Below are 15,221 nucleotides of genomic sequence, written 5' to 3'. Positions count from 1 at the left end.
CCTCTTGCTTCCCCCTGCTCACCAACCCACCTACTCCCACTTCTTGCCCCTGGCATTCCCCTACACTGGGGCATAGAGCCTTCACAGGACCAAGGGCCTCTCCTCCCATTGATGACCATCCCCGGCTACATATACAGCTACAGCCATGAATCCCACCATGAGTCCCACCGTGTGTTTTCTTTGATTGGTGTTTTAGTCTCTGGGAGCTCTGAGGGTACTGGTTGGTTCATATTGTTGTTCCTCCTATGGGGCTGCAAACCCCTTCAGCTCCTTGGGTCCTTTCTCTAGCTCCTTCATTGGGGACCCTATGCTCAGTCCAATGGATGGCTGTGAGCATCCACTTTTGTGGATGGCACTGGCAGAGCCTCTCAGTAGACAGCTATATCAGGCTCCTGTCAGCAAGTACTTGTTGGCATCTACAATAACGTCTGGGTTTGCTAACTGTATATGGAATGGATCCGTAGGTGGGACAGTCACTGGGTGGCCTTTCCTTCAGTTTCTACTCCAAACTTTTGTCTCTGTATTTCCTCCCATAGGTATTTTGTTCCCCCTTCTAAGAAGGACCAAAGTATCCATACTTTGGTCTTCCTTCTTCTTGAGCTTCATGTGGTCTGTGAAACTATAATTCTATTATCACCTTTGAAAATTACTTTGATAATATGCTTTTACTTGTGATCCATCAAATCTACCAGGGGTTCTAGTTCCTGTTAACAGAAGTGGGATTAGAGGTCAGGACTAAGGCACTAAGCATTCTCATTGCTTCCACCCCTGTCATCACTCTTAGTTACTGAAACAGACAAGTCTTTGATTCCCTGGACCTCCACTCCCCTCAGACCTCATCCTCCAGGGTAACTCGTCTCCCTTTTCTGTGGTTACATAGTTTATATTGCTGTTACCGTCTCATACCTTGTTCTAGATGATGGTCTCAGGCACCCTCCTCTCACTTTCTAGCTTTCCTGTTGCTCTGACAGCAATAATCTGGGTTTTTAGGGATTGTCCAACTCTACTCCCTTCACTCAGTCTTACTGGTGTCACTGACCCTCTCTTTTTTTCTTTCCCACACTTTCTGGCTTAGATTCCATAAAGTTATGACATCCATGTAGATGATTTCAAATTGTGCTTGGATAGTCTATCAATTTTGTACACAAGGGGGAAGAGAGTCTAGGGTTAAAGGATTGATGCCGAGGAAGATGGTATTCTTGATTAACACTCACACCTGATATGAAAAGGTAAACCAACTCCATGGGCCATACTGTAAATCTAAGATTATCAAACTACAGTGCAGGCAGCTTAGTTACATATTCCACTCGTCTCTCAGAGCCAGGCAGGACTGTTCACACAACGGCCCTTGGCCCTTCGTCTCCAAAACCTCAGCTCTCCTTACTCCTGCTTAGCTGCATCCAGGATGCATCCCGAAAGGCTACACATACCCCTAGATAAAATCTTATCAAAAATGGATTGTTCAGTATCTGTCAGTGTCCCAGTCATTTCTCAAGTGCACAGAAACCATCCTTTATCTTAACTATGCAGCGCACACGCTGTGCCCTGTTTTTGCTGTATCACTATTTCCTCCCTTTCCCATGGGTAACTCTCACAAGCATGTAGCAGCTTTCCTTTCTAGAAAATCTCACCAGTCCCTTTCTGCACCTCCTGTTTTAACCTCCCCATTTACTAAGACAACCCTTATCAAAGTCACATCAGACCCGCACATCGGCAAAACCGTGGTTCTCAACTGACGCTGAGCAGCACCTGACACAGCTGATCGGACGCTTCTTTCAACACTTTCCCAGCTGCCTTATGAACATAACCACATTCACTGTCCTCTCTGGGCTAGCCATTCATAGGTGAGATTCACTTCTCTGTACTGGTTCCTCCTCCTCATTGTCCTAATCTTTAACCCCTTCTTGTCCTGAGATGAGTGCTCTAAATGCACCAAATCCAGCAGCGCTGACAAGTAGGTTAGGTTCGTCTTTGTTGTGAGACGCTGTCTTATGCTCTGTAAGATGACTTGGCAGAACCCTTGACTGTGAACAACTAGACACTAGCTCCCCCAACAGCAACAACAACAAAACCCTGGCAGCTTAATACATCCACAGATAACGGAATATGTGCTGGGAGAAGGGAAGAGTGAACAGAAAATCCTCTTTGGCTGAGGACCACGGAAGTGTACTGAAGATCCTGTCCTGTCTTCTCATGAGTTCTCCAGATGGACTTACTGAGCGCAGTAACTTCTCAGCCTATATGCCCAACCAAAGCAAACTGTTGATTCTCCTCTTCCTCAATCTTCTAATCTCAGCACATGAGATGCCTCACTGTGTGCACCCTGGGCTAGTAACCCTGGGATTATTTTTTACTCTATCATTCTGCATGTTCAATTTATTGTTAATTACCTCACACCAGATCCATGCTTTTAGCTTTGAGGACTAAGGGTATCTTAGCATTTACAGTGATTTACTTTATATGAATTCATGTACGCCCAAAAGTGTGTATGTGAACCATGTGCATGCATGAGCCTGTGACATCACAGGAGCTGTCACATCTCTGGAAGTGGATTTTCAGAGGGTTGTGAGCCACCACTGGGGTAAAGAGCAACCACGGCCGGGTCCTCTGCAAGGGTAGTAAGCACTCCTAACTCAGACCATCCCTCTTAGTTCTTTGTACTTCGTACCTCATAGTTTCCTTTCCCCGCTCCTTCTCTCTTCACTTTATCCCTTCTTTCCTTTCTCTCCCCCTTCTCCTCTCATTTGAGACTATCCCTCATTCTGTAGCCCTGGCTGGCTTAGAGCTCACTATTCACCACAGACTAGCTTTCAAACTTACTGCAATCCTCTTGCTTCAACCTCTTGAGTGTTGAGATTATAGGCATGAGCCACCACACCTGACAATAGTAGTATTTCAAGTTAGATGTAGAGCTAACCAAAAATCCAACACAAACTTAAAATTAATAGTAATATTTGTGTACTATATAAATGTACTTAGTTTGTCTGATACTTAACATAAAAATTTATAGTTTTTCCCATGAGTTAGCTCTTATTTTGATTTAATCCAATCAATAATTTCTTTCAATGTTTATCTGAAATCAATGATTATATTCTATATCCATGTAGATTTGTATTATCTGTATATTTTTAAAATAGCATGTTAGCTCACTGATAAAAATCTGTATAAGAAAAAGTACGGACATATTTTCTCCATGACAAACTGTTATTAATGAGTAAATGACTTGGCAAATCAAGTCGAGCACTGGCCAGTTTTTATATTTACATCATGTCCACAGATCAATACAAACACTTTCAATGATCTGCATAGCATCTCTTTGACATGTAAGTCTAGGAGCCCTCTCAGAAAGGAAAGCCTGTTTCAATGCAGCATAAAAACATGAACCTCTCAGTGCTTTGTAATGATGCAAATTAAAAAGGCCTTGGGAACCCACAGGGATATAAAGGATTTTCAGATCTGAACATACTTTGGCTCTAAATTGTGCTGTGTTTAGAGACATCATAGAATCCTTAGAGCATTCCAGAGGGAGTGTGTCACAGAGCTTTAACTGCCATTATTTGATGTTCTTGAAGTGCTAAATCCTATGCTCTTTTTTCTAAGATTTTTTTTTCTAAGATTTTTTTTTGTGATCACAAGCAAATATTTAGAGATGTTTGAGGAAATGCACAATGAATTCCATATACTGCCAGCCTTGATTCCACAGTTAATATTCACAATAATCTATTCCTTAATCCATTTTATCTTCGCTTATGGATGGTGGGTTCAAGAAAGGGTTTCTCTGTATAATAGTTCTGGTTGTTCTGAACTCTCCTTGTAGAGCAGGCTGGCCTTAAACTCACAGAGACCCACCTGCCTCACCCTCCTGAGTGTTGGGATTAGAGGCTGGGTCACCATGTTTGGCTCCTCAACATATTTCATAATCTTATTTTATTTTTAAATTATTTTAAAATTTTTTCATTGCAGTTATTCACTGTACATGTCACATAAGGACATTTTATTTTTAATATATTTTTGATTAATTATTTAAGAATTTCAGGGCTAGAGAGATGACTCAGAGGTTAAGACTACTGACTGTTCTTCCAGAGGTCCTTAGTTCAATTCCCAGCAACCACATGGTGGCTCACAACCATTTGCAAGGGAATCCAATGCCCTCTTCTGGTGTGTCTGAAGACAGCTACAGTGTACTCGTATACATTAAATAAATATATCTTTCAGAAAAGAATTAGCCAGGTGTGGTGGCACACGCCTTTAATCCCAGCATTTGGGAGGCTGAGGCAGGATTTCTGAGTTCGAGGCCAACCTGGTCTACAGAGTGAGTTCCAGGACAGCCAGGGCTACATAGAGAAACCCTGTCTGGGAAAAACAACAAAACAAAACAAAACAAAACAAAACAAACAAAAACAGAAAAGAATTTCAAACATTTATTTTGATCCTATTCACTATCTGACTCTACCTATCTTATCCCCAGTCCACCCTCCAATATCCATGCTTCCCAACGTCACAGCCTCTTTGAGGACTGCTCATATATTCACTGGTGTGCCGTCCTCTTCCACAAGGCCATACCACATAGGCATTTTCACACAAGTACACCCTGCATACTGAGTGTGCTCACCATATCTCCCTGCCCTCCTAGTTTTATATCTTGAATCATCTCAAAATCAATTGTGGTATCAGTACACTTGTTTCCTTGAACTTCGATTCAGATTACCTGGCTAACTTTATAGCTGTATATAGTTTTTATTAGTAGTAGTTTGTTCGTTTGTTTCTTGAGACAGGGTATCTCTATATAGTCCTGCCTGCACTGGAACTCAATATGTAAGCCAAACTGGCCTTGAACTCCGAGCTCTGCCTACCTCTGCCTCCTGAGTACTGGCATTAAAGGTGTGTGCCACGATCCCTGCCCTTAGTTTTCACTTTTAATAATTCTACAAGGAGAGAATACAATGGTATTTACACATTTGCTCTTTATATCATTGCCTTTGCTATCCCCCTGTATGAATTTTTCAGTTTGTTTTATCCATTCTGTTCTCAGTTGGCCGCAATATACTTAGGAGGGCATAGAATTGTCTATGATAGTTGCTAGTAGAGTGACTTGTAACTTGAACTTCTTTAGCTGTAACACAGAACTAATGATAAAGTACGCTGTATAAACGGAAAACACCTTTAAGTATTAATAGTTTTTAAACTCTAGTTATTTTTTTGTCCTTTACTTGATTCTTTTCTCCTGTGAAGGTGAACATTATGTTCACAAGTTTAATAGTCACTGTGATTACCACATAAATGTCTCTAAGCTGTAAGCCTCCCCTGACCAAGAAAAAAATAACTTTGCAGAATGCTGGGGGCCAGTCGTATACAAACCATGTGTATTCACTGGCTCCTACGAAGCAGCTTGCTTGCCCATGACTGCATGTGGGCAGATGCATACTTGACTGAATGCAGGTGGGATGTGTGCCTGATTACATAAGGGCAGGAAGTACACAGCCCTGTGGATTTGCCCTTATAAACCCGACTAATGTAATCTGGAGCTACATCTTAAGGGTGCTTTCTCGAGCAGCCCTGGCACCCTGAGTATCTGGAACCAGCATTTAATAAAGCCTTTAGTTGTTAAATTTTATTCATGGTCATGGTGGATCTCTGTGCAACCCCAGACACACAGCACTCCTATTATTAATCCTTTTGCTTATGGCTTGTTTCAGGGCGGGCTGGAAACTGTAGGGACAGACTAGGTTTTACATGCCAGGGCTAAGCCCAAGTGAAGTTGTCTGAAGGTACCAAGTGAGACACACCTCTCTGTGAGATGTGGTAATAAGGCATCTTGCACAGAGCCCCTCTACTGCAGAGTCTTCCACTCATCTTGAATTACTTTAACACTTACTGACTCCAGTCATTTCTTGTGTTTGCATTCCATAAAGTTCACTTTAGGAGTTTAGAAACATATTATACCAAATGTCACAAAGAGGAGTCTTTTCACTTACCTAGCCACTGACCTGAGAGTTACTCAAGTCATGGTTGCCATTTTATTTGATTTTAAAATAAGGTTTTAATGAGTAGATGAGTAGATGTGAAACAGCAAACAGTATGTTCGCCAACATGAACCTTTTCACGAGTCTGATGTTTTTCACACACACACACACACACACACACACACACACACACACACACACACACACACACAGTTGGTGGTTAAACCCAGGTGTGGTGAAGCACGCCTTTAATTCCCACATTTCGGTGAGTCACATAACCCCTAGCTTAGTCTATAGAGCAAGGAGGTCAAGAACAGCTGGTAACACTGCCCCATTTTCATAATCCTCTCAGGCTCCAAACCAGCAGCCCCACTATGAGAGGCCTGATCACATAAGGAAAATACACGGGGCTCACTCAGGGCTGCCTCGGGGACCCATGCGCTCCCTGCTCTACCACACTCTCCCTTCCCTTCTCTAGGCGCCCCAGTTAACCACCTTCACACTGCTCATGGTTGCCATTTTAAATCAGAGTTATTTGACCTGACTAAAATGTACAAAGTTGCAAAAACATAGCACTAAAGTAGGAACAATAAGAAATTCAGCATACAAAAATATGAGAATGAATACATGGACAATCGTGTTGCACCATACTATGTCTGAAAAGAGTTAGAAACCAAAAGAATTGTGTTTGAGTTTCAGAAACCTGTCTCTCTATCTCTGTCTAGCACATAGACATAAAAGCAAAAACTAAAAACTAAAATCAAACGAATCCTTAAAGAACTCCTAGGCAAGAAAGAAATAATATTCCTCTTTAAGCTATGTGACAACTGTTTTTCTGAGCTTGTATCTGAACATCTGTGCAGTAGGAGCAGCACACGAATTCTGGATCTGGAAAACAACTGCTGAGCCCAGATCTGCACAGTGCGCTACAGTGGAGGCGAGCGCAGGACACTCTGTCCTTGTCATTTTGTGAGTGAGATGCCCACGAGCTCCCCAAACACCCCTGAAGACAAAACCACAGCAAAACCTGGCAATCAAGGGAAGGACAGATCAAAGTTTCTAGACTGAAAAAATGTGCTGTGGGGATCACTAAAGCTCACTCGGAAGAGTGTCTAAAGGAACAAAACCAACAAAACTGCAGTACAGATTCTCAAATCTAAAAGAGTGATTTCCTTTCTAGATTTCAGGGAAATACCAGTTAGCTCTGTATACCATGCTCTCTCACTAACGCTATGGGAATGTCAAGACTACAGGGGAACTTTTTAATGGTTTTTTTTTTTTTTTAATCAAAATCCTCCGGTTTTTTAAAAAAGATTTATTTACTTATTTTATGTGTATGAGTGCTCTGTCTTCATGCACACCAGAAGAGGGCATCAGATTCATTACAGATGGTTGTGAGCCACCACGTGGTTGCTGGGAGTTGAACTTAGGACCTCTGGAAGTGCAGCTAGTGCTCTTAACTGCTGAGTCATTTCTCCAGCCCTTCAAAATCTTTTAAACTATTTTTCTATATACATATGAAAACATACAAAGAGAAAGTCTATGCTAGAATTCCATATAGCAGAGCAATATGGCAGACATCCCAACCTACAGTTGTATCCTGGATAAAACAGGGTAAATATTATACATTCGACTCAGACATCTTTAATAAAACTAATGAAATAAGAGCTGATGAACACTCTGTTATACCTACACTTATTGTTCCGGAAGTGATGAGTCTGTTTTTCTAATTACTAAGGTAATTTTAAACTAAGCCATCCCTTCGGTACCATAGTTGTTTTGTATTTATGTTCATGTATGAAATGCTTTCATTACAGTTTAGCCAGCACACATTTAAGACAAAACACTTTGCTCTAACATGCTTTCTGTCCAGTTGAGACTCATGGCATATATAAGCATGTGTAAAGGACATTTATTATCGCTGCTGAGCTTTTCACATAACCCTCAGATTGTCACGCCTGCCTCCAATGTACACAAAAGACATCAGCACAGACATCGTGGTCCTTTCATGTCCTTTTAACAGGACTCCAGGAAGTGACTATGTCTACGGACTCACTACACACCATCTACGAGGAACCTCTAGTCTACATTCTATCTGCGTTTTTCAGCATATGGTACAATAACCCCAAATGCAGTCAACGGTTCTTCCAAATATTTAGTAGGTCAAGGAGCCCAAGAGGAAACATTTCAGTCACTGCTCTATTCCTGTGAAAAGACTCCGTGACTAAGACAGCTCGTATAAAAAGAAAACATTGAATTGGGGGCTTGCTTTTCACTGCAGAGGGTTAGTCCATCATCTATAGAGAAAGAGAGAGACAGAGACAGGGAGACAGCCAGAGCCAGACAGAGAAAAACATACACCGGACCTGGGGTGGGCTTTTGAGACCTCAAAGCCCAATCCCAGTGACACATTTCTTCCAACAAGGCCAAACCTCCTAATCCTTTCCATTCATAAACTGTGGGCTAAGCATATCAATATATGAGTCTATGAGGGCCATTTTCATTCAAACTACATATTCCTTTAAAAGAAATGTATACTAAGCAAAGAACTTAGAAAAATCAAGGAATTTTTTAAAAAATCCTTGATGCTTAAAAATGGGACTAGATAGGTATGTTAGGTAATTCACATGCTAGAAAAGGAATATTATTATACATTACTTAAAAAACAAAACAGACTTGTCTATGTAGCAGTCTCAGGAAAGGAGCAGAAAGAGTAGAGTCAGACCTTTCAGAAATGAAACACTGTACCAAGAGGGACTTTGTGATGCACTGCTCACGGGGATCATGGCGTGCATATGTCACCTAGGGCCACCTGTAGGATAGGCTTTCACACAGTTACACCAGAAAAAGCCATCTGCCATGGAAACTAGAAGGACATAGCCTGTCTCAAAGGCTTCAGTCAACATGAGAAATTAAACTCTTTGGTTACTGTTTACTTGTCCCCAAAAAGAATTGGTTTTGAAAAATTAATTTCTTATAGGAACTCAATCTTTGACACAGATGAAGACAACTCTTTGAAATAAATTTATTTATTTATTTATTTATTTATTTTGGTTTTTCGAGACAGGGTTTCTCTGTATAGCCCTGGCTGTCCTGGAGCTCACTTTGTAGACCAGGCTGGCCTTGAACTCAGAAATCCGCCTGCCTCTACCTCCCAAGTGCTGGGATTAAAAGGCATGTGCCACCACGCCCGGCTTGAAATTTATTTTTATTGTGTGTATATATATATATATATATATATATATATATATATATATGTCCTGTGTCCATGTCTTGTTTCATGTGTAAAGGTTAGAAGACAGCTTTCAGGATTGGGTACTTGCCTTTGACCGTTGGATCCAGGGATGGAGAGCAGGCTTGCATAGAAGCACTTGTACCTGCTGAGCTCATTGGGCCAAGAGTTGCTTTTGACTTCAGCTCATGTATCAAGTGCTTTCTTCACAGATTACAGCACATACTTAGAACTATAAGAATTATGATTATATACCACTTAATGTCAGTTTTCCTCTGAGAATAAAAATTATATATCCTCCCAAATTATAAAATGTTCCTAAAAGGTTAAGTACAATTTACACCAGATTAAAACTTTTATTTATTCCGACCTGTTTTTGCAGATGTACAGCAAAGGACAAGTCCACCAATTTACACAGAAGTTCCTCATTTGTTGGGACATTTACCTACCTAAATTTCCATGGTAAAAATGACTAATCTGTTTTAGTGCTAAACCCACCAGAAACACTGAAGGACATCTCTCCACCGCCTATGTCCCAGTTCTCAGGTTTCATGGGTGGGTGTAGGACATTACCTTGAGGTAGTGTCTGTGTCAGTGAGGCTGCAGATGTTCCCTGGTCTCCCACTGTCCCACTTGCAGGACAAGTGACTCACTGCTGGCTGGCAGGTCCACATGGCTGCTTGCCCTTCATCCATCTCATGGCTGTGGCTTAGGAAATCAGAAGGTTTGTATTTCCTTGGGGTTTTTCCTTTTACATTTCAGGGATTTTGTGAATTCTGCCCTTATTCTAAGAGCTAAGCCTTTTCTTTCTTGACGTTTGGTATTTTCCAAGTGGAGGACATGGCTGAACTCGCGGCATACTTTTGAGTCATTTGAACATCACTTTTTGAGAACATTCTGAAATTGAGTCTAGCAGTTTACAAGATGTTTTCTTTGCTTCTTAAAATCTATTTTTTTTCCCTTAAGATTTATTTATTTTAAGTACATGAGCCACCATGTGGTTTCTGGAAATTGAACTCATGACCTCTGGAAGAGCAGCCGGTGCTCTTAAATTTGAGCCATCTCTGCAGCCCGTAGAGGGTGGTTTTGGTTTTATTTTTTTAGCTTTTGGTCTTTATCTATTGTCTAGATGCTAAATGTATCCAGTACTTTATTGATCTAAGTGTTACTGCACAGCTATTTAAAAACAGGACAGTGATCTGCAATCATAGAACAGGTCCAACAGCAACGCTACAATCTCACATTAGACTAAACTGTCACACAGATGTGTTATCCAAGATAACAGCTTGACACAGTTCATCTTTGGATAGTTAAAACTAAACAAAACAAGTTAGAAACAGAACCAGATCTTGCTTCTGCATTAGAGATGAGCAAGAACAGCTTACATGAACATTATAGTAGCTCTGCATACACAGCAGCTTGCCTGTGCCGGGAGCTCCTCCCTCCCCACTCTCCCTAACCTCCTTCGGTTGTCATGCTGGATGAGTAGCAAGCACAGTCTGCTAAGAATGGACAATTTAATAAAATACATAAACCTCCCAAAAACTTGAGCTTCATTTTGCTTCTAAGGGCCCTAAGTGGTTGAACAGCAGATGGAATTCTTACCTACCCATGACTACTAACTGGCTCCCAAATATTGGCTTTGTTTAATTTAGTCGCAAGTGTATGTTTAAAAGCCAAAGTGTTTGAGGCTGGAGAGATGGCTCAGCAGTTAGGAGCACTGGCTGCTCTTCCAGGTCCTAAGTTCAATTCCCAGCAACCACATGGTGGCTCACAACTGTAGTGGGATATGATGCCCTCTTCTGGTGTGTCTGAAGAGAGCAACAGTGTACTCACATACATTAAATAAATAAATAAATAAATAAATAAATAAATAAATAAATAAATAAATCTTAAAACAAAGCCAAGGTGTTCATCATCATATATATTTATCTTTTCCTCTTTCTCATGTTGACTACAACTGGTTTTTAGCATTTTCTAACTTACAAAAGTCTCTAAACCGGGCGTGGTGACGCATGCCTTTAATCCCAGCACTCGGGAGGCAGAGGCAGGCGGATTTCTGTGTTCGAGGCCAGCCTGGTCTACAAAGTGAGTTCCAGGACAGTCAGGGCTATACAGAGAAACCCTGTCTCGAAAAAAAAACAAAAAAAAAAAAACAAAACAAAACAAACAAACAAACAAAAGTCTCTAAAATACAGCATCAGCATCGAAAAAGAGGTAAATTAGTAGATTTAGTAAGCAGTCCTATTTGCATGTTAAGTGGAACAGAATCACATGATGCTGCCTGATGCTTGTGCTGCATCCATCCCTGTGCTGCCGCTTGGTGCTGAACTCTAGATGATGGGGCATGGCGTGCAGGGAAAGCGTGTTCAGCTTTATCTCCACTGCAGTTCTGTTGTGCATTACAAGCTAGTACATACAACTTCACTAGGGGATAAGGAATTTCTTCTGCTAATTTATAGTCCAGCTCCTTCATTGTCAGTATTATCATGAGTATTTACACTTTCTGGGTATACACGGGGGACAGGGTAAGGAGATCTCAATTCCTCATGGCTCAAAACTCTTAGTCACTCTGCCGTGAATTAAAGCTGGATACCAATAACAAAAATCCCATGAACTCATGGAAACTGAACAACTCAATATTGAAAAAAAAATGGGTCAAGACAGAAATTAGTAATGAAATAAAAAATTTACATTTTGTGAAACTGAAAATCCAAATAGCCATAATGAAGGTATTTCTAAGAGGCAAGTTCAGAGCACTCAGGGCCTATGTAAAAAGAACTGAAGAAATGGCATATTAGTAACTTAACAACACACCTGAAAGCTCTAGAACAAAAAGAAGAAATCACACCAAAACAAGGAGTAGACAGCACGAAATAAACTCAGGGCTAAAATCAACAAAATAGAATAACAACAACAAGATACCAAAAAAAAAAAAAAAAAAAAAAAAAAATCAATGAAACAAAAACTTGGTTCTTTGAGAAAATCATTAAGATTGACAAATAGAGTCTACAAAGAGAGTTCCAGGACAGCCAAGGTTACACAGAGAAACCCTGTCTTAGAAAGAAAATAAAAAAATAAAAGATTGACAAACACTTATCCAAATTCTCTAAAAGGAAAAGAGAAGAGAGCCAAATTAATACAGTTAGAGATGGAAGGGGGACACAACAGATCCCAAGGAAGCCCAGAGAATCATGAGGACATACTTTAAAACCCTGTGTTCTACCAAACTTGAATATCTAAAAGAAATGGATAATTTTCTCTATGCATACCATTTGCCAAAGTTAAATTAAGATTTGATAAGAAATTTAAACAGACTTTATAACTTCTAGTGAAACAGAAGCAATCATTAAAAGACTCTGAATCAAAAAAAAAGCCCAGGGCCAGCTGGTTTTACTGTAGAATTAGACCAGACCTTCAAAAAAGAGCTAACTCAAATACTCAGTAAATAGAGCGCATCTACCTTAAGCTTATCACAAACCCTTGCTCCTTAGCTCCATATCCTGAGCACTGTTTACCTGTCAATACAACTCATACTTGTGGAAAAGGGTACAAGTACTTCGTTAAAGAATAGTACTTTGCAATGAAGTTTTGATGTAGCCCTGCCCAAAACTTTGTTGTAATAACTGTCACAGGGAAAGTTTTTTTTTTTTTTCAAAATCCTAGTGTGTCTAAATGTGTAAAAAACTAAACCACTTGGTGTGAAACTCCAGAAGTTTGGCCCAGAACTGGCTGACTAAGACAAGTTGACCTGAGCTATATTCTCAAGTCACCAGGATCAATTTGCTGCCAGCCATGACACTTGCAGAGACCCCCCGCCCCCACACATCACTGGGCAAACCAGAAGGCTACATATAGAAGAGCTAAAGTAGATTCATACTTATCTCCTTGCACAAAACTAAACTCCATATGGATCAAAGACATTAACATAAGGCCAGATGCCCTGATTTGGATAGAACACAAAGTGGGGAACGGTCTCTAACTCATTGACAGAAGAAAAGCTTTTCTGAACAGAACACTTATAGCATAGGCACTAAACAGATCTCATGGATCTCACCAAAAAGCATCTGCATTGCAAAGAACACTGTCATTTGTACTAAGTGGCAGCCTAAAGAATAGGAAAAGATTTTTTTTTTTAACTAAGTGCATATCCAACAGAGGGCTAATATGCAAAAAATATAAGAAACTCAAAAACTGCACATCAAGAAAACAAAGAACCCATTTTAAAAATAGGGTGCATATCTAAACAGAAAATTCTTCAAAAGAGGAACTCAGGTGGCTGAGAAACCCTTAAGAAACGTTCAACATTCACAGTCATTCAAATCAAATTCAAATCAAAACTACTTTGAGATTCCATCATACACCTGTCAGAATGACTAAGATCAAAAACACAAGTGACAGCTCGCTGGTGAGACTATGGGGCAAGGGGAACACTCATTCAAGAATACAAACTTGTACAGTCACTATGAAAATCAGTATGGCAGTTCCTCAGAAAGCTGGGAATTGATCTACCTAAAGATCCAGCTGTACCACTCTTGGGCATACAAGCAAGGGATGCTCCATCCTATCACAAGGACATTTGATCAACCATGTTCACTGCTGTTTTATTCACAATAGTCAGAAACTGTAAACAACCTACATGCACCCCAACAGAAGAATGGATGAAGAATTTACTCAATGGAGCTGTGTAATTCAACTATTAAAAGAAATATGAATGGGGAGGAGGGTATAGGGGACTTTCAGGATAGCATTTGAAATGTAAATGAAGAAAATATCTAATAAAAAATTGAAAAAAATAAAAAAAAGAAATATGACATCATAAAATTTGCAGGCACATGGATAAAACTAGAAAAAAAATCACCCCATGTGAGCTAACCTAGACTCAGTAAGATAAATACAAGATAAATACAGTATGTTTTTACATATATGTGGTTATTAGCCATTAAATAAATGATAATCAAGCTACAATACGTAGACTCAGAGAAGATAGGTATAGAGGAAGGGACTGGCAGGGGACACATGGATCTTCCTGAAAGGGGGAAATAGATTTTATGGGTGTCCTGGGGTAAAGGTAGCAAGATCAGAAGGATCAAGTAGGGGTGGGGAGAGAATATGGGGGTTAAGGGAAGGAATGTGGGGAAAGTTAGCAAAAATTGGGGGGCATTTGAGGGGTAGTGCCTAGGAAGCTTCCTAAAATATGTGAAGGTGATCCTCAGGAAGTCTTCAAATAATAAGGGAGACAGAGTCCCAACTGGCCATCTCCTGTCACCAAAGAAAGCTTCCAATATCTGGACTGGGTTTCATCTAATTGAGTTGGCCAAGGGGTCCCTCCCATGGAAGCTCCCAAACAACTCAGGCTGTTGCCAATGCAAAAGGTTACTCTCCATAAACAAACAGCAAGGCCCCATTGCTCAAAACAACATCCACACAACATGGATAGGTCGAGCTGGTACCTAAACAGTGCCCTTGCTACAGGAAGGCACACTGTAAGCTACCAAAAGGGCAATGTACATTTCAACCCAGCCACAAAACCTCAGATATAAAACTTGTCTTGCCTGCAGAATGTTCTCGGGCAATGGCGGCACAGAGCTTGTTACCAACCAATGCCTAATTTGACTTAAGGTTCACTCCTCAAAATCATGAAATTTGGATGGAACCAGAAAAAAAAATCATCCCGAGTGAGGTAACTCAGAAATACAAGATATGAATTCATTTATACATAGATTTAAGCTGTTAGGTTATTGATAACCAAGCTATAATATGTATAACACTATGGATGCTGTGATGTGTCAAAGTGGTTCATACTACACCCTTTTGTCCAAACAGTTTTCCTTGTAAATGTTCATTGCATTTCATTGAGTCATTGGTCTGGCTCCAGGCCTCTGGTTTCTGCTACACTATTGCGATGGGTTGTATATCCTTGGACCAAGGAGTGGCACCATCTGAAGGTGTGGCCTTGTTGGAATAGGTGTGACCTGGTTGGAATGGGTGTGTCACCATGGGTGTGGGTATAAGATCCTCACCCT

General features: G+C 40.5%; 1 protein-coding gene and 1 non-coding gene across 8 annotated transcripts in view; both read right to left on the bottom strand.

The window, feature by feature from the left end:
• Positions 1-15,221, bottom strand: part of Cog5 (component of oligomeric golgi complex 5) — a 282,812-nt gene that overhangs the window by 72,769 nt on the left and 194,822 nt on the right. The gene's annotated exons all lie outside the window — the stretch shown is intronic.
• Positions 6,270-6,404, bottom strand: Gm25913. The gene has a single exon (XR_003950335.1).

This window comes from Mus musculus, chromosome 12 (assembly GCF_000001635.26).
Source record: "Mus musculus strain C57BL/6J chromosome 12, GRCm38.p6 C57BL/6J".
Taxonomy (NCBI): domain Eukaryota; kingdom Metazoa; phylum Chordata; class Mammalia; order Rodentia; family Muridae; genus Mus; species Mus musculus.
This window is presented reverse-complemented; position numbering and strand designations above follow the sequence as displayed.